This window comes from Schistocerca americana, chromosome 3, assembly GCF_021461395.2.
Source record: "Schistocerca americana isolate TAMUIC-IGC-003095 chromosome 3, iqSchAmer2.1, whole genome shotgun sequence".
NCBI classification, from domain to species: domain Eukaryota; kingdom Metazoa; phylum Arthropoda; class Insecta; order Orthoptera; family Acrididae; genus Schistocerca; species Schistocerca americana.
This window is the reverse complement of record NC_060121.1, coordinates 952,911,258-952,933,580: the sequence shown is the minus strand read 5'-3', so window position 1 is coordinate 952,933,580 and position 22,323 is coordinate 952,911,258.

Sequence of the window (22,323 nt, the reverse complement as noted above, 5' to 3'; positions counted from 1 at the left end):
TCACTATAAAAGTCAACATATCTTCCCTACTTTATAGTTATTGAAAATGAAAAATTCTTTTGTTATGAAATATTTATATTACAGTTCGCAAAGATTGTTCATCGTCAAAATAATTTTGCAGTGGATTTTTGTTAAGGGTAAAACACCAATAATTACCACGACTAGCACAAGAACATGAGACTATTGTCGGAGAAAAATACGTTTTCACTATAAGGTTTGCCAGACAAGAACTAAGCACAGCGAAATTCCTATTATGTTACGAAGGTAAATTATCTTTTTTGTACTGTTAGTAATATATTATCAGCAGCCCCCGTCAACCTGCAAAACACATCATAAAATCTGCTGCTCTGCTCTGCAAGTCCGGAAGCTGAAAGAAATGATTTTATTTCACTATTACCTTCCCGCTTCTTTGCGGTATGATCGATTTCTTTTTATGCAGTTTGAATGCGGCAGCGGCTCGTTCGTTCGTAGCGCAGCTCTGCACCACGGATAATATTTAAATAACTGAAAATATCTCAAAAGGATGGGATAATATTCCAAGCAAGCTACTACAAATAATAATGCAAGGCTTCATCAAATAACTCTATTCAAATATTCAAATATGTTAACTAATACACACCTTTTACAATGAGTACGTAATGGCGTACATCTATCGACCTTGACAAAAGAAGACTACGTTAGCATATACTACAGCGTCACAGGCTATCTTACTCGTACAACTCCAAAAAGAAGACAGAGAAATTAATGTTCGTTCTGTATTATTTATACTAGTGGTATATTCTTATCTTTGTATGATATTTATCGTCTGTGCGGTTTCAGTACTCGCCGACACAGATATTATCTAAAATAAACAATAAAAAAAAAAATACACTCCTGGAAATGGAAAAAAGAACACATTGACACCGGTGTGTCAGACCCACCATACTTGCTCCGGACACTGCGAGAGGGCTGTACAAGCAATGATCACATGCACGGCACAGCGGACACACCAGGAACCGCGGTGTTGGCCGTCGAATGGCGCTAGCTGCGCAGCATTTGTGCACCGCCGCCGTCACTGTCAGCCAGTTTGCCGTGGCATACGGAGCTCCATCGCAGTCTTTAACACTGGTAGCATGCCGCGACAGCATGGACGTGAACCGTATGTGCAGTTGACGGACTTTGAGCGAGGGCGTATAGTGGGCATGCGGGAGGCCGGGTGGACGTACCGCCGAATTGCTCAACACGTGGGGCGTGAGGCCTCCACAGTACATCGATGTTGTCGCCAGTGGTCGGCGGAAGGTGCACGTGCCCGTCGACCTGGGACCGGACCGCAGCGACGCACGGATGCACGCCAAGACCGTAGGATCCTACGCAGTGCCGTAGGGGACCGCACCGCCACTTCCCAGCAAATTAGGGACACTGTTGCTCCTGGGGTATCGGCGAGGACCATTCGCAACCGTCTCCATAAAGCTGGGCTACGGTCCCGCACACCGTTAGGCCGTCTTCCGCTCACGCCCCAACATCGTGCAGCCCGCCTCCAGTGGTGTCGCGACAGGCGTGAATGGAGGGACGAATGGAGACGTGTCGTCTTCAGCGATGAGAGTCGCTTCTGCCTTGGTGCCAATGATGGTCGTATGCGTGTTTGGCGCCGTGCAGGTGAGCGCCACAATCAGGACTGCATACGACCGAGGCACACAGGGCCAACACCCGGCATCATGGTGTGGGGAGCGATCTCCTACACTGGCCGTACACCACTGGTGATCGTCGAGGGGACACTGAATAGTGCACAGTACATCCAAACCGTCATCGAACCCATCGTTCTACCATTCCTAGACCGGCAAGGGAACTTGCTGTTCCAACAGGACAATGCACGTCCGCATGTATCCCGTGCCACCCAACGTGCTCTAGAAGGTGTAAGTCAACTACTCTGGCCAGCAAGATCTCCGGATCTGTCCCCCATTGAGCATGTTTGGGACTGGATGAAGTGTCGTCTCACGCGGTCTGCACGTCCAGCACGAACGCTGGTCCAACTGAGGCGCCAGGTGGAAATGGCATGGCAAGCCGTTCCACAGGACTACATCCAGCATCTCTACGATCGTCTCCATGGGAGAATAGCAGCCTGCATTGCTGCGAAAGGTGGATAAACACTGTACTAGTGCCGACATTGTGCATGCTCTGTTGCCTGTGTCTATGTGCCTGTGGCTCTGTCAGTGTGATCATGTGATGTATCTGACCCCAGGAATGTGTCAATGAAGTTTCCCCTTCCTGGGACAATGAATTCACGGTGTTCTTATTTCAATTTCCAGGAGTGTACATAATTCCATACAATAACAGAATATGATTCACAATGTTCTCTCTTTACTACAAAATATGTCCTTTGCTAATAGACGCTACAATGCCCCCTGGCAGCAATTGACTAACGTTAAGAATGTTCGGCAATATGCTGCTACTAACGTCCGTTTTGTCATTGTCTATCACCTTGTTTGGAATATTCACTGTTCACTTCTTTGCTCTTTTACATTATAGTTTTAATTACACTCTTTATAGTTTTTTCACACTTTGCGAGGTGACCGTAAACCTAGTCCCAGGGTCATTACAATTTTTTGGCTTTCCCATTTGGGCTACGTGCGATCACAAAACCTGGGAAAACTGCGCCGGAGCCATGGTCATCTCGCATGGTTTGTCTTAACACACGGTTTGATTGTTCATCAAACAAGGTTGGACTTTATCCAATGTTCACAGATAACAAAGGTTATTTATTACCCAATGTTAAACTTTTAGTCTCTCTGTTAAAATGTACCTTCTACACTCTTTCACATTTGTGTTCTGTGTCACTATGAAAGTCAATCATTCAACAGTTTTACAGTAATGTAATGGATTGTCTCTACACTTCCTCACGAGAAATGTTCTACCATGGTATGGCATTCGTGTCAGTTTGCTTCACTAATATGACGAACACATATCACATATATCATTGAACAAGTGAATGTTTTGAGTTTATACACAGTAAACTAAAGAAGAGAAAAAAATGTTTGTCACGTAATTTCGTGTCCAATAAATCATTTTCATATTAGTACATTAACAACGTAGTAGGTAATGTTCGGTTGAACGTCAACAATGTCGTACGGAGCGGGCGGCGCGAAGCAATTGTTGCGTAGCGTCGTCTGGAACGCGGCGTGCCGACGTCCGCTGAAGTCGACGACCTGCTCGCAGTAACAGCGACGGCGTGCTGAGGTGGCGCCCGAGCAGTCGCGAACCGCGCCGAATCATTCCCCAATGTCGGCGTGTTGCAGTGGTTTCCGCGACCGGCTGGCTGGCGGCACGGCACCCGTCTCTGCTTCTCCGCATGGCTCCCCGTCGTAACGCATGAAACAAATATTCCACAACGGGGTGCTGTCTTTAAGGATACAAATTATTAGCTGTGGAAGAAAATGCACTTTGGTTAAAAGCGTTTATTGTTCATTACGCCGTCGCTTCGCTGGTATGCACAGGCTGTTTTGGCGTGATAACGGGTCTCTTGTGACAGTGGTATTTAAGGTTCGTCACACACACATTGTACTACACACTTTCATTTGTTTTCACGGTCGATTCGCTGCCAAAGCGTCTCTCAACACGCGAAAATGTTTCGGTTCACACACACACTAAATGTTTCCGTTGAGCGATGTTTGTTTGTATCGACTCCGAACGGATCATTAATTACCGTTTTTACTCAGTGTATTGTTCGTTGAGCACTGCACTACGACAGTTAGTCACTCAACACTTAACTTATACCGACGTATATATTGGTGCAGGTACAACAGTCATTTTCTGTCCCTACTACACACAATATTCCGTCCTTTCCTAGATTGTTTATGCACACAGTTTATTTTTAATGCATAACAACTCTTCTTAGCATAATCACTCTCATTTACATTGAGTCCATTGTTTTACCCTGTCATTACACACTTTTAATACTATTACTAGACATATATGGCTTTTGTTTTTTGTAATTATTTAAAGGTCTGTGATTTTTGGTACACAGCTTTCTTTTCCTTTTTTAGTGTAGCTTGCCAGGGTATCACCCATCTGGCAAACAGATTTTACCATGTGCATGACAGCTTGACTTGGGCATATTGCTCAATAAATACTTCATTTAGTACTAATATTATTTTTAATGATCTGTCCTACCGGACTACAGTGTAGTTTCCGCGTAACTTAATTCGCGTACCGCGTAATTAATATTCAAGAACGTGTACCGAGTACACAGGCTTTAATTGAAGCATCGATACATACAAAGCGCAGGTTACACGGAACGGGTTTGTTTTTGATTGAATTCTGCTCCAGTGTCGTTCTCAGATCACGATTGGCAGTAAACATTACACCACATAATTATTTCGTACTACAAAGTCAATTTTTGGCTAGTATAGACTCTCTCTCAGGGTTCCTTAATTCTAACACAATTACATCTGCTACATATTTATATGAGATTTCATCATTAATTGTACTTACTTACTACAAAATGATTCAAGAAATTAATCATTATTTTATCAACAAAAGATTATTCATTGCTTGAAGAGCATGTAGTATTTTAATGACACTAACTGTCTGTAAACAAAGTCTTCCATTTGCATATTATTGCTCAGTTTACTGATTCTACTTCCTCAAAATTGTAACTATACATAAATTCTTTCTTAAAACTAACATACTTATACTCTAAAACACAATTGAAATCTTCTTACCACTACTATTTACATCAGACATGTCACTGAATAAATAACTTTACATCTTTACGTGGATACAGTCCTTTTATTTTCCCCGTCTGGGGATGTGCTAACAAATAGCTACATTCGTGTGGCACCTTTATTACTTCAAAGGGCCCTGAATATACCATTTGCCACTTACTATTTCGCTTTTGGGTGGCTGAGGATTTGGGGTGGTTACGAATAAGCACCATGTCCCCTACATTGTATTTCTGTTTGTTAGTTACACCTCGGTCGTACTTCTTTTTTCTCTTTGCAGCACAGCTGGTTAGTTTGTCCCATTTTTTTTTCTTTTCCTGTCTTGTTTCTACCCTGGCTGGTAGTCTCGGTAAAGGCGTGAGCCATTCATTCTGTGTCTCATTAACCCCTTTCAATATCTCTACTGGTGGGTATCCTGTACTTGACTGGGGTGTTAAATTGTGGATTTCTACAAATTTAGGTACCAACTCAGGCCATCTGGTGTGTCGGTTCCCTATGTAAATTCTAAGGAACTTATTCAATTCTCTGAACGTTCTTTCGACTAAACTTGCTTCTGGATGGAACCGGGATACTAGAATATGCTGTATACCTTGTTCCATTAGGTAATTTTTCCAAGTGTGACCCGTAAAATAAGTGGCATTGTCAGTCGTTATGACTTCAGGTTTCCCCACTTGAGGCAAGTATTCTTGATTGATCCGTCTAACTATGGTTTTGGCAGTAGCTGATTTTATACAATAAATTGCCAAGTATTTGGAAAAAATATCGTACATGGCCAGTATATATTTCATACCTCCTCTGGCCATGGGATAGGGACCTGCTACATCCACAGATACTAATTGAAGCGGCCGGAGTGGAACTATGGGATGAAGTTCAAATTTGGTGGACCTATTATTGTGTTTTGCTTTCTGACACATAGCGCAAGTCCTAACTGTTACCTGAATTTGGTGTTTCATTCGGGGAAAGTGGCAGTATCTCGCCATGATTTCTGCACACTTCCCGATTCCTGCATGGCCCCATGCTAAGTGCGTGTGCCATACTATGACTTTGACGGACTGGTTAGGTATGCATACTGCCCAGCAGTCTTCTTTCGTGCTAAGTTTATGATACAAAATATTGTCCACAATTTTAAAACCTTGCTCATCTCTATTGCTGACACCATTTTCAATATTGTTAATGATTTTTGCCCACATCGGATCTGACCTCTGTAGTTCAGACATATTTTGACATATATATATAGAAAATCCTTCCTGTAAGCATTGTCTCGTACTAAAAGCACTTTATATTCGGCGGATTGTTCTAGCATTTCTGCTAACTCCGGTAATCCTACCGGCAGTCGCGACGAAGCATCCGCTACTATGTTATCTTGTCCTTTTATGTACATAATCTTTATTCGTTATTCTTGTAATGTAAGCATCCATCTCGTTAGTCGGGTATGGAATAGCTTGCATGACATCAAAAAACTTAACGCCTGGTGGTCACTATACACTTTAATCTCCTTCCCATATAGATAGTAATTAAACTTTTTTACAGCCCAGACTACGGCGAGCGCTTCCAGTTCGGTTGCCGAGTAGGCTCTCTCGCAGCTAGTTAAAGTCCTACTGGCAAAGCCGATAATCTTTATTGTTGCCGGGTCGTTGCCTTCCTCCCACTGGAACAGGCACGCTCCCAAGCCATAGGAACATGAGTCCGTCGCAAGACAAAAATTTTTTGATAGGTCCGGGTGCTGCAAAATATTTGCGTTCAGCATGGCGGTTTTAATTGCTTCGAAAGCTTGCTGACATTTGTCAGTCCAAACCCACTGCACATTTTTTCGCAGTAGATTTAACAATGACGCGTCATTTAACAACTGATTAGGTACGAAACTTCTGAAAAAAGACGTAAGTCCAATGAACGCTTTCAATTGTCTCTTAGTTCGGGGGCTCGGAAATTCTCGGATCGCCTCTAGTTTTTTGTTGTCTGGGCTGATACCAAGCGCCGTGATAAGGTGTCCTAGGAATTTAATTTTATTGCGTCCGAATTTTGACTTTTCTAAATTTGCTGTCACACCTGCTTGCTTAAATTTCTCTAATACTTTATGCAGCAATTCCATATGTTCGTCCCAAGTAGCAGTCGCGATTACAAGGTCATCAACATATACTGTGATTTTTTCTAACAAGTCAGGACCCAGTACCGTGTCTAGAGCAGTAATAAATACTCCAGCACTTACATTCAATCCAAAGGGAAATACCTTGAATTGGTAACTTCGCCCTCCGAATATGAAGGCTGTGTACTTCCTTGATTCTGGTGTAAGTGGGATTTGCCAGTATGAACTTTTAAGATCGACCGAGGTCAAGTACTGCACCCCGTGGAATTTTTGTATCTGCTCATCTAAATTTTCTGGGCGAGTTCTGACGGGTATAATAATTTTATTGATATCCCGTGCATCTAACACTAGCCGAATTTTTCCGTTGGCTTTCGCCACTGCTACAAGAGGACTACTGTATGGGGAGAGAGAGGGCTTAATGATACCCCATTCTAACATCTTCCGAATCTCTTTAGCCACTACCTCCCTCCTCGACCAAGGGATGGAGTAAGATGCGCGACAGTATGTTTTATGGGGCATCACCTCTATGTGATAGTGGTACCCTTTGACTATTCCTGGTCGGTCGGCAAATACCATGTTATATTCTGATAACAGCTGCGTCAACTGTTGCTTTTGTATGTTGCTTAAACTTTCAGACTCCTGTACTTTGGTTCGAAATTCATCAACATTTGGTTCAAAATTTCTATCTCCTTTACTCGGATAATAGAGATCCGTCACAGGTGAATAATCATTGAGGTGTAGTACCCAGGGGTTCCTACCTTTGATGTTAATTCGATTGCAACATGGCACAAGTACCTCCTTCGATTTCATCATAGACAACTCAATCCTCCTACCTTTATTAACTATACTTAGTTTTCCCGAGGAGAGGTCGATCACTGCGTCCCTCTCACGGAGAAAATCTACTCCCAGAATGCAGGCCACCTTTAACCCTTTAACAATGAGGAACGAGCTCACTATGGCTTCGCCCTCCTTACAAATCTCCACCTGCGCTTGGTGCTTAACTAACTGGCTCTGTGCACTTATAGCTCCAGACACCTTGCAATTATTAACCGGGAAAGTCGGTATGCTACGTCCCTTCCCTAGCACTTTAAACAACTCTGTACTCATTACACTCACTGAGGCACCTGTGTCAATGATTATATTCACTGCAACATCATGGATTTTCGCTTCTATTATGGCTTGCACATTTTCGTTGCTATCTTACATTCATGCGGTTCGGTCAGTAGATCTTTATCCATACTGATACCGTCGTTGTATCGCAGCATATGTATTCCAGGGATATTCTTGTCATTCGTGTTGCTCTCACTCCACCCCTCGGCCAGCGATGGAGAGCATATCGAGGCCGATTCTAGTTTGTTGGATGGATTGCTTGCGAGGTACTTGGACGGCTATTACCCGCGACCTCTACTATGTTTACTCTTTGGTTTGTGGGCCGCCACGACTGCGCAATAGGCGCGTTTTGCAGTGGTGGTCTGTTGTTATCGTACCGGTCATTACCCTGCCGCTCTGGGCTTGGTCGCTGATTCTGATTCCAATTACGATTACCGTCATTGTAATTGCTATGCCACTGACCTCGCGCATTTTTCCAGCGGTTGGTCCCTGGCAGTCCGGAATCGTACCGATCGTCAAACCGACGCTTTTTATTATGAGACGGCTGACCATACCCGTTTTGATTTCTACCATTATTACAATTTTGCGAATGCTCTTGCCGCTTGTTACCACTCCCACCATTTCCATGGTTGTGGTTTTGTGCGCTATTATTTCTGTCATGTTTACACCCTGATCCATTATTCCGCGAGTGATCACACGCTGCTTTTGCGTGTTCCTGGATTAAGTCTTTTGAATCTAGAACAGACAGGAAATGTTCGATGTCGCTTTCTGGTACGAGTATTAATTTCTCTTTGATATGAAGGGGTAAATGTGATTTTAGGAGTCTTATTATGTCTCTTGGTGAGATAGGCTCGTCGCAGTAACGCGTTTTGTTTATGTACTTCTCGAAATACCGTCTCAGATTCCCAAGACGGGGTGAGTACGGTTCGGGATTGTATACTTCTTTTCTTAACCGCTCATGTATGCAAGGCGACCAGTATTTCGACAAAAATGCCCTCTCAAACTTTTCGTATGTCATGCAGCTGTCTGCTACTTCCGTAGCCCACAATGCTGCATCACCCTGAATGTATGACATTACGTATTGAATTTTCTGTGCTTCATTCCACACACTAGGCAAGATATTTTTAAAGCTTTTTATGAATACTACTGGGTGTACTGACTTCCGTTCAGTAGTAAACGTTTGAAATTGCCTATTTTTTATCAAACTTTCTTCAACTAACATTTTTGGACTATACTGGTTTGCTCCTGGGACATAGGCTGTGTGCTCCGAACCGAAGCTACAGCTCTTCGCATTATCGCCTAAAGATTCACCATTGTTGCGTCGCATATAAGTTTGTGCGCTGCCAAGGACATTGGCTGTTGGCGACATAGTTTCATGTTCAAGATGTTTGCTACTTTGTGCTAAACCCTTTTCCAAGTCGGATATCCGTTTATTAATATTCACTTGCCACTGCGGAATATCCTCACTGAGTATTTGTTTGATGGTTTGCACGTCGTTCTGTACCTGACTATTTACTGCGGTACTGAACGATTCGGGATCTCTATCTGCTATGGCTGCTTGTACCTTAGAATTAATATTTTTGTCGATCTCACTCTCCTTTACTTCTAGCCAAGAGTTGAATTCGGTTTCAATTTTAGTTGCTTGTTCGTTCCACTTCTGCTCTACAAGCTGTGTGGAATCTATTTCTAGCTTTTCTAATCGGTTGGCTAAGACACCTATCTCGTCTACCCTGTTAGTGTTTGCTACTTGCAGGTTGTTGACCTGTACAGTCAACTCCTGCACGGCCTTAGGTATCGACTCATAATTCTGTTTCATACAGGCAATCTCTTTTTTCATGTGTTCTAACGATTGCACAAGTTGCTGGTCCTGCTCAGCTTGCTGGCGATCTCGCTCCGCTTGCTGGCGATCCCTCTCAGCCTGCTGGGCAAGTAAATTTTCTGTTAACTGGCGATCTCGCTCAGCTTGCTGGCGATCTCTCTCAGCCTGGTGGGCAAGTAAATTTTCTGTTAACTGGCGATCTCGCTCAGCTTACTGGCGATCTCGCTCGGCTTGCTGTTGCGCAAATTTTGCCTGGTAATCCAGCACGCGCTCTAATATCGCCTGAAGTGAATTCCCACCAGGCAGATTGCCACTCTCTGGTTCCTGCTTTTCTGGAGGTGGTGTAATTTCTTTATCTACCTCTCCTTGAGCACTGGTGGGCGGTGGCATCACTTCCTGTGCCCCTGCCCCCACATTTTCGCATGGTATCTCCTCAAAGAGAGTACTTGTACTGCTTAATGCACCCGCTTCTACATTTCCTGCACCAACTAATGGCTGTTCCTCAGTATCCATATTGCTCGGACGTTGACTACGCAATTTAACCATATTCATAAATTACCTACTCGAACACAAGATCTGACAGTTTTTTCACTTGCACACAAAATATGTTAATTTATCTACAATACACGGCACACTAAAAATTACTATCTACAATCAACTCTGTCCTGTCATAAACACTAACATCAAACTACACACCACTAGCGATATGAGATCACTTCACTGGAGCTAAGCTTCTACAAACAGGACAACTACACTGTAGTCTCACCTTTAGTTTATCTGATCTCGGGGTTCGGCTGCCCCTGGATTATGTAGTCGTTACAGTTTCTCAGTACTATCAGGATCGTTTCCTCTGACTCGCTTGCAGTGGTGCGTTGTTTCATGAAAGAATTTTTGTACATTCATTAATACATGGCATTAATCATGATACACATACATACATTTATCACTAAATACATACATAGATATAACAATAGACACTGAAAGAAATTACATAAACATTTATTTTCGTGGCCACTGCAAATTCGGGCCCCGCGGTTTATGGGCGCCAGTTTCGCGTCCGTTTCACTTTTCGTAAAAACTCTTTTCTCTTATTTTGCTTTGTTTTATTATTATTATTTGCGTAACAACGCATATACGAAAAGAGCCGCGAAATACCTTTTATTAATGCTGTGCCATGAATTTCTTTATAATCATTAATTTTCAATAAAACAGAATATATTGGGTTCTTATTGTTCTGTAACTGGCTTTCTCTTAAAGGAACGTTTTTCGTTACTGTAACTCACTATAAAAGTCAACATATCTTCCCTACTTTATAGTTATTGAAAATGAAAAATTCTTTTGTTATGAAATATTTATGTTACAGTTCGCAAAGATTGTTCATCATCAAAATAATTTTGCAGTGGATTTTTGTTAAGGGTAAAACACCAATAATTACGACGACTAGCACAAGAACATGAGACTATTGTCGGAGAAAAATACGTTTTCACTATAAGGTTTGCCAGACAAGAACTAAGCACAGCGAAATTCCTATTATGTTACGAAGGTAAATTATCTTTTTTGTACTGTTAGTAATATATTATCAGCAGCCCGCGTCAACCTGCAAAACACATCATAAAATCTGCTGCTCTGCTCTGCAAGTCCGGAAGCTGAAAGAGATGATTTTATTTCACTATTACCTTCCCGCTTCTTTGCGGTATGATCGATTTCATTTTATGCAGTTTGAATGTGCCGCGGCAGCGGCTCGTTCGTTCGTAGCGCAGCTCTGCACCACGGATAATATTTAAATAACTGAAAATATCTCAAAAGGATGGGATAATATTCCAAGCAAGCTACTACAAATAATAATGCAAGGCTTCATTAAATAACTCTATTCAAAACATTCAAATATGTTAACTAATACACACCTTTTACAATGAGTACGTAATGGCGTACATCTATCGACCTTGACAAAAGAAGACTACGTTAGCATATACTACAGCGTCACAGGCTATCTTACTCGTACAACTCCAAAAAGAAGACAGAGAAATTAATGTTCGTTCTGTATTATTTATACTAGTGGTATATTCTTATCTTTGTATGATATTTATCGTCTCTGCGGTTTCAGTACTCGCCGACACAGATATTATCTAAAATAAATAATTTAAAAAAAAACATAATTCCATACAATAACAGAATATGATGCACAATGTTCTCTCTTTACTACAAAATATGTCCTTTGCTAATAGACGTTACAAGTAGTTGCACGTTCTTAATTATAACTTTGGATAACGGAGTAAATGAAATAAAACGTGCAAAGTGTAAATTAGCCTGATAACGAATCTTGTAAATCGAATTATAGATTGGTCGACATGTGCCTTCCCCTCCCCCTTCCCAACCCCTAATTAAATCTTGATTGTGTGACACACTGACCTAATGGCCTAATGTTCGTATTCACCCCTTATTTAGCTGCACTTGGAACATTTAACGCATTTTTCATCATATCGCCTAAATCTGCAACATGAATTCAGAAAACATATGTTAAATAATGGATAACTGTTCAACTGTTTTGATGCATGTTATGCACATACATTGTCATAAAAACTATTAAAAATACTAGGGCAGATTCTTTATAAAATTCTATATGAAAGCAGAGAAATTTGATTCATGAGAAAGACAAGGAAGTACATTGGCGTTTTTTTTAATGAACTTACGATCGACGACAAGCTTCATTGGATATTCGGCTGCCTGAGTGGCTTAGATCGTAATATAAATGCTGTGTGGGGTGGTTTTTGCTTGCTCAGCGCAACGCAATTTTTGTTTTGAATGTGAAGTGAGTGCTATATATAATCTAAATAAACGTGTTATTTCCGTAGAACGTTCGTCTCTGGAACTTTTGTCTTCTTCTTCTTTTTCTTCTTCTTCTTTTTTTCTTCTTCTTAGGCTTTCCCTCAGCCTGTTGCAGCTGCACCTAGTCCTGCAATCGTTTTGCAGGACTTCCACTGCGTCTTTTACGAATATATCACCAAAAATGTATTGCTAATCTTGATTTTTCCTTTCGTAACAGATGGAACATCCATTTTTGTCGGTATTCGTCAATGTTACTGTTTACATCGAAAATATTAAATTCCTTCCTGATTTCTGTATTTCCTTTGTAGTCTAGCTTGGTATATTCTGCTATGTACCTGAGGAATTTAGTTTTTTTGGCTTGTAATCTAATTTTATCTATCTTTTTCATTACCTAAGATTCACTTCCATGTAGTACTCTTCGTACTGACATAACTTTGTAAAATTTTAGATATGTTTCTGTTCTTACTTTACGTTGGATGGCTGTTGTGATAGTGCCATCTTAGTAGTTAAATTACTCATTTTTGTCTTTTTGATCTAGGTCTCTTCTGTATGACACCATGATTCCTAGAATTTTTAATCTACACTCCTGGAAATGGAAAAAAGAACACATTGACACCGGTGTCTCAGACCCACCATACTTGCTCCGGACACGGCGAGAGGGCTGTACAAGCAATGATCACACGCACGGCACAGCGGACACACCAGGAACCGCGGTGTTGGCCGTCGAATGGCGCTAGCTGCGCAGCATTTGTGCACCGCCGCCGTCAGTGTCAGCCAGTTTGCCGTGGCATACGGAGCTCCATCGCAGTCTTTAACACTGGTAGCATGCCGCGACAGCGTGGACGTGAACCGTATGTGCAGTTGACGGACTTTGAGCGAGGGCGTATAGTGGGCATGCGGGAGGCCGGGTGGACGTACCGCCGAATTGCTCAACACGTGGGGCGTGAGGTCTCCACAGTACATCAATGTTGTCGCCAGTGGTCGGCGGAAGTTGCACGTGCCCGTCGACCTGGGACCGGACCGCAGCGATGCACGGATGCACGCCAAGACCGTAGGATCCTACGCAGTGCCGTAGGGGACCGCACCGCCACTTCCCAGCAAATTAGGGACACTGTTGCTCCTGGGGTATCGGCGAGGACCATTCGCAACCGTCTCCATGAAGCTGGGCTACGGTCCCGCACACCATTAGGCCGTCTTCCGCTCACGCCCCAACATCGTGCAGCCCGCCTCCAGTGGTGTCGCGACAGGCGTGAATGGAGGGACGAATGGAGACGTGTCGTCTTCAGCGATGAGAGTCGCTTCTGCCTTGGTGCCAATGATGGTCGTATGCGTGTTTGGCGCCGTGCAGGTGAGCGCCACAATCAGGACTGCATACGACCGAGGCACACAGGGCCAACACCTGGCATCATGGTGTGGGGAGCGATCTCCTACACTGGCCGTACAGCACTGGTGATCGTCGAGGGGACACTGAATAGTGCACGGTACATCCAAACCGTCATCGAACCCATCGTTCTACCATTCCTAGACCGGCAAGGGAACTTGCTGTTCCAACAGGACAATGCACGTCCGCATGTATCCCGTGCCACCCAACGTGCTCTAGAAGGTGTAAGTCAACTACCCTGGCCAGCAAGATCTCCGGATCTGTCCCCCATTGAGCATGTTTGGGACTGGATGAAGCGTCGTCTCACGCGGTCTGCACGTCCAGCACGAAAGCTGGTCCAACTGAGGCGCCAGGTGGAAATGGCATGGCAAGCCGTTCCACAGAACTGCATCCAGCATCTCTACGATCGTCTCCATGGGAGAATAGCAGCCTGCATTGCTGCGAAAGGTGGATATACACTGTACTAGTGCCGACATTGTGCATGCTCTGTTGCCTGTGTCTATGTGCCTGTGGTTCTGTCAGTGTGATCATGTGATGTATCTGACCCCAGGAATGTGTCAATAAAGTTTCCCCTTCCTGGGACAATGAATTCACGGTGTTCTTATTTCAATTTCCAGGAGTGTATTTACTTGCTCTATAATCTTTTTGTCTATAATTATTTTTGTTATTACTGGATTTTTTTCCACAGAAAGCCATGGATTTTGTTTTTTGTATTGATGTTGACACATTATATATCTGGCACATTTGGAGTATAGTTCATAGGCAGCTCTTAGCAGTCTATCCTCATTATTCTAAATTAACACTTGATCATCTGCGAATACCAAAGTTATAATGTAATCTTTTTGGTTGAAGTTGTATGCATAGTTCTTCAGTTTCATTTTCTGTTGCCCTATAAGGTCGTATATGTATATATTAAAAAGCAATGGAGAGAGGTTGCAACGTTGGTGAACTCCTAAATTAGTAACCTTTGTTGTGTCTTCACTATCCCGAATTATTTGGATGCTTGTATTGGCATAGATCTTTTGAACTACCTGTACGATGTGTATTGGTATACCTCTTCTTATTAAAATTTCCCACAACAGCTGTCTATTCACTTTATCAAAGGCCTTTACATGATCGACGAAAAGGATGTGTGTTTCTTTATTGAATTCCTTATGTTCTTCTGTAATTTGCTGTAGCATAAATATCTTGTCTGTACAGCTTCTTACCTTTCTGAATATATTTTGTTCTTCTGACAGCGGGCACTCCATTATGTGTTTTAGTTTTTCGCTTATTGTTCTAGCATAGATCTTATATGCTGTATTTAATAGTGATATGCCTCTACACTTTTCGGGTTTTGATCTGTCTTCTTTTTTAAATATTGGTATTATATGTGAGATCTTCCATTCTTTTGGTATTTCCTTTGCTATCCAGCAAAGATTCAAAAATCTCACGAACCTTTTTAAATGCTACAGAAGAATATTTTATTAGTTCGCTTTCTAATGCCATCGCTTCCTATTGCCATTCGGTTCTTCGAATATCTGAGAGAATGTTTTAATTCCTGGAATTCTAGATCTTTTGGATTACACTGGTCAGTCAGGCAGAGGCCTAGCAACAAGGCTGGCTGAAGAGCTGGAGGTTGCAAAATTCTGACTCTGCATTTTTGAGCATGTACTGAGTGTGGGTCACAACTACCAGCCAGTGTCCCATGTACTTTACTTAGCAAACAAAGGCTATAAACTCAACCTGCTGGAAGCCCTGGAAATTATCAAACATCTAACTCACAGTCCTGATCTAATCCTAAATGACCAGACACAGCTCAACACTTCTCCTCTCCTAAACTTCATATAAGAACATCTGTTGTTCTTTACTTCCCACACTGTCTGTCCCTACATATTCCCATTTTCCTGTTTTCTTGAAGCTCTTTTGTTTTATTGAAGTTGTCTATGTATTCCATGTGGACTGTAGTTTTAAGAGTTAAGGCATTCTTTTAACTGTTGCTTGTATTGCTGTCAATGTTTAGCACCTCTTGTAGTTATCTCATCAGATATTGTTTATATAATTAACTTCGTTCATTTATTTAATGCAAGCTCTTACATAGCCACAATATTGAATATAATATTGATGTTAAAATGCATTACGACCACACTCTCGAGGATTGCATTTACTGTATGTTCCCTCAAACACCAGTTCCTGCATTTATTTGTTCCTGTTTATCTTGTTGATATTGCTTAAGTTCCTTACGTATTTTGTAGCTACATTGATAATTGTTTCTTCTTTTAACTGATTTGTGTACCACTCTCCATATTTTATACCTCCTGTGTAGCCTTGTCAAGTACTAATTTTATTTTATTAGTTTTTTTCCTAATCAAAATATCCACGGGTATGTTGCCGGTCTATAGTGTCCAACGGGCACAATATTTGGGCGATCATACATGTCGCCATCATCAGGTGAACTGACGGACTGAGCTCCTGTGAACGTGCCGGCACGAAGATCCGTACGCTATGGCTGCTCAGAGGGTACTGGGTTCGGTCGCGACGGCGGCCGATTTAAATACCCTACGCCCGCGGCGCGCTCCCTCCGCCATCCGCGCCCCGCGCCACGGTCGCGCAGTGGAACAGATTGCGACGGCGTCTGAGATGACGTCGGTGTGATGGCTCTGTCCGCTTGGCCGTCACAACTACACGTTTGCTCGATTTACACTTGATTAACCCGATCGCTGGTTCCCAAACCTTGCTAAGATTATAGCCACAGTTACGGTTTATGAGGTCGTCATTGGTGCGAATTTCGATGGCCTCTCTAACAACGCTGTCCCAGTATCTCGACGTCTGTACCAGAATCCTCGTGCGGTCACACTCCATGGCGTGATTTTCCGACAAACAATGTTCAGCGACCGCCGACTTGCTCGAATACATCAGTCGAGTGTGCCTCTGGTGTTCACGTCATCGATCCTCGACGATACGCATCGTCTGACCAATATACGACTTGCCAGGCGCTCCCCACCAGTGCACGAGTTTTATTTGGAGAACAAAACACAGTTCCGACCCGGTGTTTCTTCAGAATGCATGCGATTTTCCCCGAGAGTGCGCCTGTGTATTGGAATAAATGCAGTGCCTACCTCCTCCCTCGTGACTTTATCCATCTCAACAGGTTGTGCTGCAGTGGTTGGGCGGAGAGCACGTTGAATCTGCCACTCTGAGTACCCATTTTTTCGAAATACAGTTCTCAGATGTTCCAATTCCTGGGGTAGACTCTCTGCGTCAGAGATAGTGCGCGCCCTGTGTACTAGAGTTTTAAGTACCCCATTCCTCTGTGAAGGGTCGATGCCGTCCGCTTGGCCGTCACAACTATACGTTTGCTCGATTTACACTTGATTAACACGATCGCTGGTTCCCAAACCTTGCTAAGATTATAGCCACAGTTACGGTTTATGAGGTCGTCATTGGTGCGAATTTCGATGGCCTCTCTAACAACGCTGTCCCAGTATCTCGACGTCTGTACCAGAATCCTCGTGCGGTCACACTCCATGGCGTGATTTTCCGACAAACAATGTTCAGCGACCGCCGACTTGCTCGAATACATCAGTCGAGTGTGCCTCTGGTGTTCACGTCATCCATCCTCGACGATACGCATCGTCTGACCAATATACGACTAGCCAGGCGCTCCCCATCAGTGCACGAGTTTTATTTGGAGAACAAAACACAGTTCCGACCAGGTGTTTCTTCAGAATGCATGCGATTTTCCCCGAGAGTGCGCCTGTGTATTGGAATAAATGCAGTGCCTACCTCCTCCCTCGTGACTTTATCCATCTCAACAGGTTGTGCTGCAGTGGTTGGGCGGAGAGCACGTTGAATCTGCCACTCTGAGTACCCATTTTTTCGAAATACAGTTCTCAGATGTTCCAATTCCTGGGGTAGACTCTCTGCGTCAGAGATAGTGCGCGCCCTGTGTACTAGAGTTTTAAGTACCCCATTCCTCTGTGAAGGGTCGATGCCGTGAACACCAGAGGCACACTCGACTGATGTATCCGAGCAAGTCGGCGGTCGCTGAACATTGTTTGTCGGAAAATCACGCCATGGAGTGTGACCGCACGAGGATTCTGGTACAGACGTCGAGATACTTGGACAGCGTTGTTAGAGAGGCCATCGAAATTCGCACCAATGACGACCTCATAAACCGTGACTGTGGCTATAATCTTAGCAAGGCTTGGGAACCAGCGATCGGGTTAATCAAGAGTAAATCGAGCAAATGTATAGTTGTGACGGCCACGGCGGACAGAGCCATGACACCGACGTCATCTCAGACGCCGTCACAATCTCTTCCACTGCGCGACCGTGGCGCGGGGTGCGGACGGCGGAGGGATCGCGCCGCGGGCGGAGGGTATTTAAATCGGCCGCCGCCGCGACCGATCCCAGTTCCTTCTGAGCAGCCATAGCGTACGGATCTCCGTGCCGGCACGTTCACAGGAGCTCAGTCCGTCAGTTCACCTGATGATGGCGACATGTATGATCGCCGAAAGATTGTGCCCGTTGGACACTATAGACCGGCAGCATACCCGTGGATATTTTGATTATCGAATACGCCGGGAGAAACTCAAGAATCACAGTTTTTTTCCTGTCTACTCCATTTTTATTTACTATTCAATTTTTTACTTTTTCATTGCATTGCCACCACACTGTCAAAGATGTTACGTATTGTATGTTTCTGCTTCAGTCTAGATGTGTTACTTGTCTTCCAGTATTGTTTGCAAACATTGTAACTTATTTGGTGACATTACTCAGTAAATGCCTGAAGATGGCCTTGTAAGCCGAAAACCGGTTAACACAATAAAAGAAATACTGCGACACAAAAGCAAACTGGAGCTTTCATTTATTGTTCAGGATTTGGTTTAAGATCTCAATCATTTTCTGTGTTCTTTTCATCAGTCCACATTTCCCTGTAATAATGCAGCCAGTTTTTGTTCTTAATTGCATTGATATCTGCCACATCCTTTTCGCTGTTATTCTAGTGTCTTACCATTTTATATGCAAGTGTTTGTCTAGCATGGACATCGTTTTCGACCCTGACAACAAACTTATCCCAACGGTCTTGATAGAGCTTCTTGCTTAGTTTCATCACTTCTGCTGTATGCTTCTTGTATGCTTCATTATTTTACTGATTTGGGTGTTGTAGATATTTTTCATGTTGTTTTCTCTTTATTTCAACAGCCTCCTCAATTTCTTTTGTCCAAATCATATGACCTTTTTTCTTCTTCCTGTGTTTCGTTTTATCTAAAGTTTCACTGGCTGCAGTTCCTAATATGTTCTTAATCTGTTCCCACTCATTTTCAATACTCTCTGATTCTGGAACTGTGCCCATTATTGTGTCTAAGTGTCTTTGATAACGATTCTTGATTGACTCCTGTTCTAGTAAGTAGAATTTATATACCTCCCTTGGTTGTTCTGGAGATTTTTTACGTGTTTTATGGCATCTATGCTTTAGGGCAACTCTCTGATTCTGGAACTGTGCCCATTATTGTGTCTAAGCGTCTTTGATAAAGATTCTTCATTGACTCCTGTTTTAGTAAGTAGAATTTATATACCTCCTGATGTGTTGGTAAATGTGCCAACACCTTGTAGATAGAGGAGGCCTAAATGCACTCTATTTACTGCAGACGGGCGTGAATTCTGGAACAGGATAAGTAGTGAATGGTAATAAGAAAAGTATGAAGCTCCTCGAATACTTAACTTTTATATGGTCCTTTGGTACATCGCTCTTGATAACACAAATAAGACTATCTTCAGATACGGTTAATGGCGCCTTGCTAGGTCGTAGCCATGGACTTAGCTGAAGGCTATTCTAACTATCTGCTCGGCAAAGGAGCGAGGCTTCGTCAGTGTAGTCGCTAGCAATGTCGTCGTACAACTGGGGCGAGTGCTAGTCCGTATCTCGAGACCTGCCTTGTGGTGGCGCTCGGTCTGCGATCACACAGTGGCGACACGCGGGTCCGACATGTACTAAATGGACCGCGGCCGATTTCAGCTACCACCTAGCAAGTGTGGTGTCTGGCGGTGACACCACACCTCCCTTGGTTGTTCTCGAGATTTTTTACCTGTTTCATGGCATCTATGCTTTAGGGCAACTTTTGCTTCTAGCAGGAAGTGATCTGTGTTAATGTCGTACCCTCTACATGCACGCACATCCTGAAACAGAACAACTGCTTTTTGGTCTGCTACGAAGTAGTCAATTATAGTTCTAAATCCTCCGGCGGACCATGTGTATTTATGTAACTCTTTGTTTTTAAAGAAAGAGTTTAATTAGTTGTTGAAAGTTGCAAAATCTCTTAACAACGTTCCACTGCAGTTGACTGTAGTTTCTCTAGCATAGTCAACTATATTATCTATTCTTTCCCTTCCTATTCTTGCATTGTAGTCTCCGCGAATTACAATATAGTCATTCTTATTTATCCTTTTTAGTGTTTTCTGTAGATCTTCGTAGTACGTCTCACATTCCTAGGTTCTCCCTTACTCTGGGGCATACACTGCTATACATGTTAGATATCCTCTAGGAATCTTACATCTTATGCTGCATATCCTCTAGTTTATCCATTATCTCATCAATCTGTTTGTCCATTTATTATTATGTCAATCCCAGCTTGTGCTCTTTTGGTTTGTTCTGCTCCACTGTATATCATAGTATAATATCCTATACCTTTAATTCCTTTCATTTTCTTTTTAGTCTCAGTGATAAATGCTATATCACAACTCCTCTCTTTTACTATTTTATGTAGTTCTCCTTCCTTTGTCCATATCCCTCTGACGTTCCATGTTATTAAGTTTGCATGTTCCGCTATACCAAAATCTTTAACCTTTTCCCTTTTAAGGTTCGTCGTATGGTTTTCCGTCCGGCTTTCCCTATGTGGCTTGCCAGTAACGTTTTATTTCGCCTGGCCGCCTTACAGGGGATGCGCAGGTGTAGTTGGATACTGTGGCTGCCCCTTCAAGGCCTTCCAACGTGTCTGATTTTCTTGTAACGGTTTACTCCCCTAGGAAAGCTGGCCTCTCTACGCCTCTAGAGCCCTCCCAGCCTTATGTGGCCTTTGGCCTGTCCGATTTGGGTGGCCCTGCTGGTAGCTATGCTACCGTTAGCTTAGCCCTTGACTTCATCAAAGCACGCAAATCCTCCTGCCCCTTGAAGGCGGTGTCCCCTGGGAGGGTGAACATGGTTTTCGATTCAGAGATAGACTTTTGTCATTCTTCAAAAGTTTCATATAGAGAAAGGTGTACTGAAACACAGGAAGATGGGACCTAAACTAAAATTTACGGACCGTGTCGCTTATTATAAATGCTCTGCTCCTGAGCTCTGGAGTTACAATACTTAAAGGAAAGCTCTTGACAATGTCAAGAGTCGATAGATATAATGCATGACTGCGCCCTACTAATATTTAATATTGTTTCTGGCTATAACTATTTAATGCTGACCGTCTTAATTTCGTAATTTCTTTACGCACTGGTGCGAAACACGCCTCTTTCTTTCGACTTCAGTATACAAGACGAGGATGATTCAGTTTGATTCACATTGGTTGCGGTGTTGTCTCTCTATGGTATTCCATCTCTTTGAGTTACATTTATCTCTCACGGAGACACTTATGTAGCACCTCTCAGTTCGTGACACATTGCACTTCCCAGAGTTGAAAGCTTGCAAATGGCTCTGTCGTCAGTTTCTGATAACTTTGTGTTAACGATTTCAAGCAGAAATAATTTCCTATCTTTCCTTAAACTAGTGACCAACGACTCAGTAAATACCTTGTGGTCTATGTCTGAATCGAAAGTCTTATTTGCTGTCAGCTACCAGCTGTATTGTCATTGTTTCAGTTCAATTACAAATTTAATTACAGATAGGACATAGCCTAATTACAGCTCTAAAAATATTTCATAAAATACTTGGTAGTATATACGTAAAGGCATTTATTCTACATTATATGGTGTCCAAATAACGACTTGCTGCTAGATGTACATGTTGACTGTCAACAAATTCTGATGCGGAAGTTATGTCCTATTTGCCTACTCTACTGTTTGTCACAGGTTTTGCGTATTGCTTTACAAGCAGTAGCTTTAAAAATTTTCTTTGTTCCTAGTGCTCTGTCAACAGTGAAGGACAGTGTGATCAGTGTTTTCGTGTAATCCACTTGTATTGTCTGATATTTTGCCACTATAGATCATAATTGTATATTTCATCTAATTATATTTGCTATTAAAATACATTTTCTGTAATTTTGTAAACAGTGAATCTGTAATATCAGTTTTAAACGGTTGATTTTTGCTGTTTGCGTTTTGTTCTTTCGGTTTGTTTTTGAAATTTAGTTTTCACAATGGTAGTTTAAGAATTAAAAGGATCATCGCTTGAAGGAGGGACTTCTTACAGCAATGTGGGTGAAAGGAATCTACA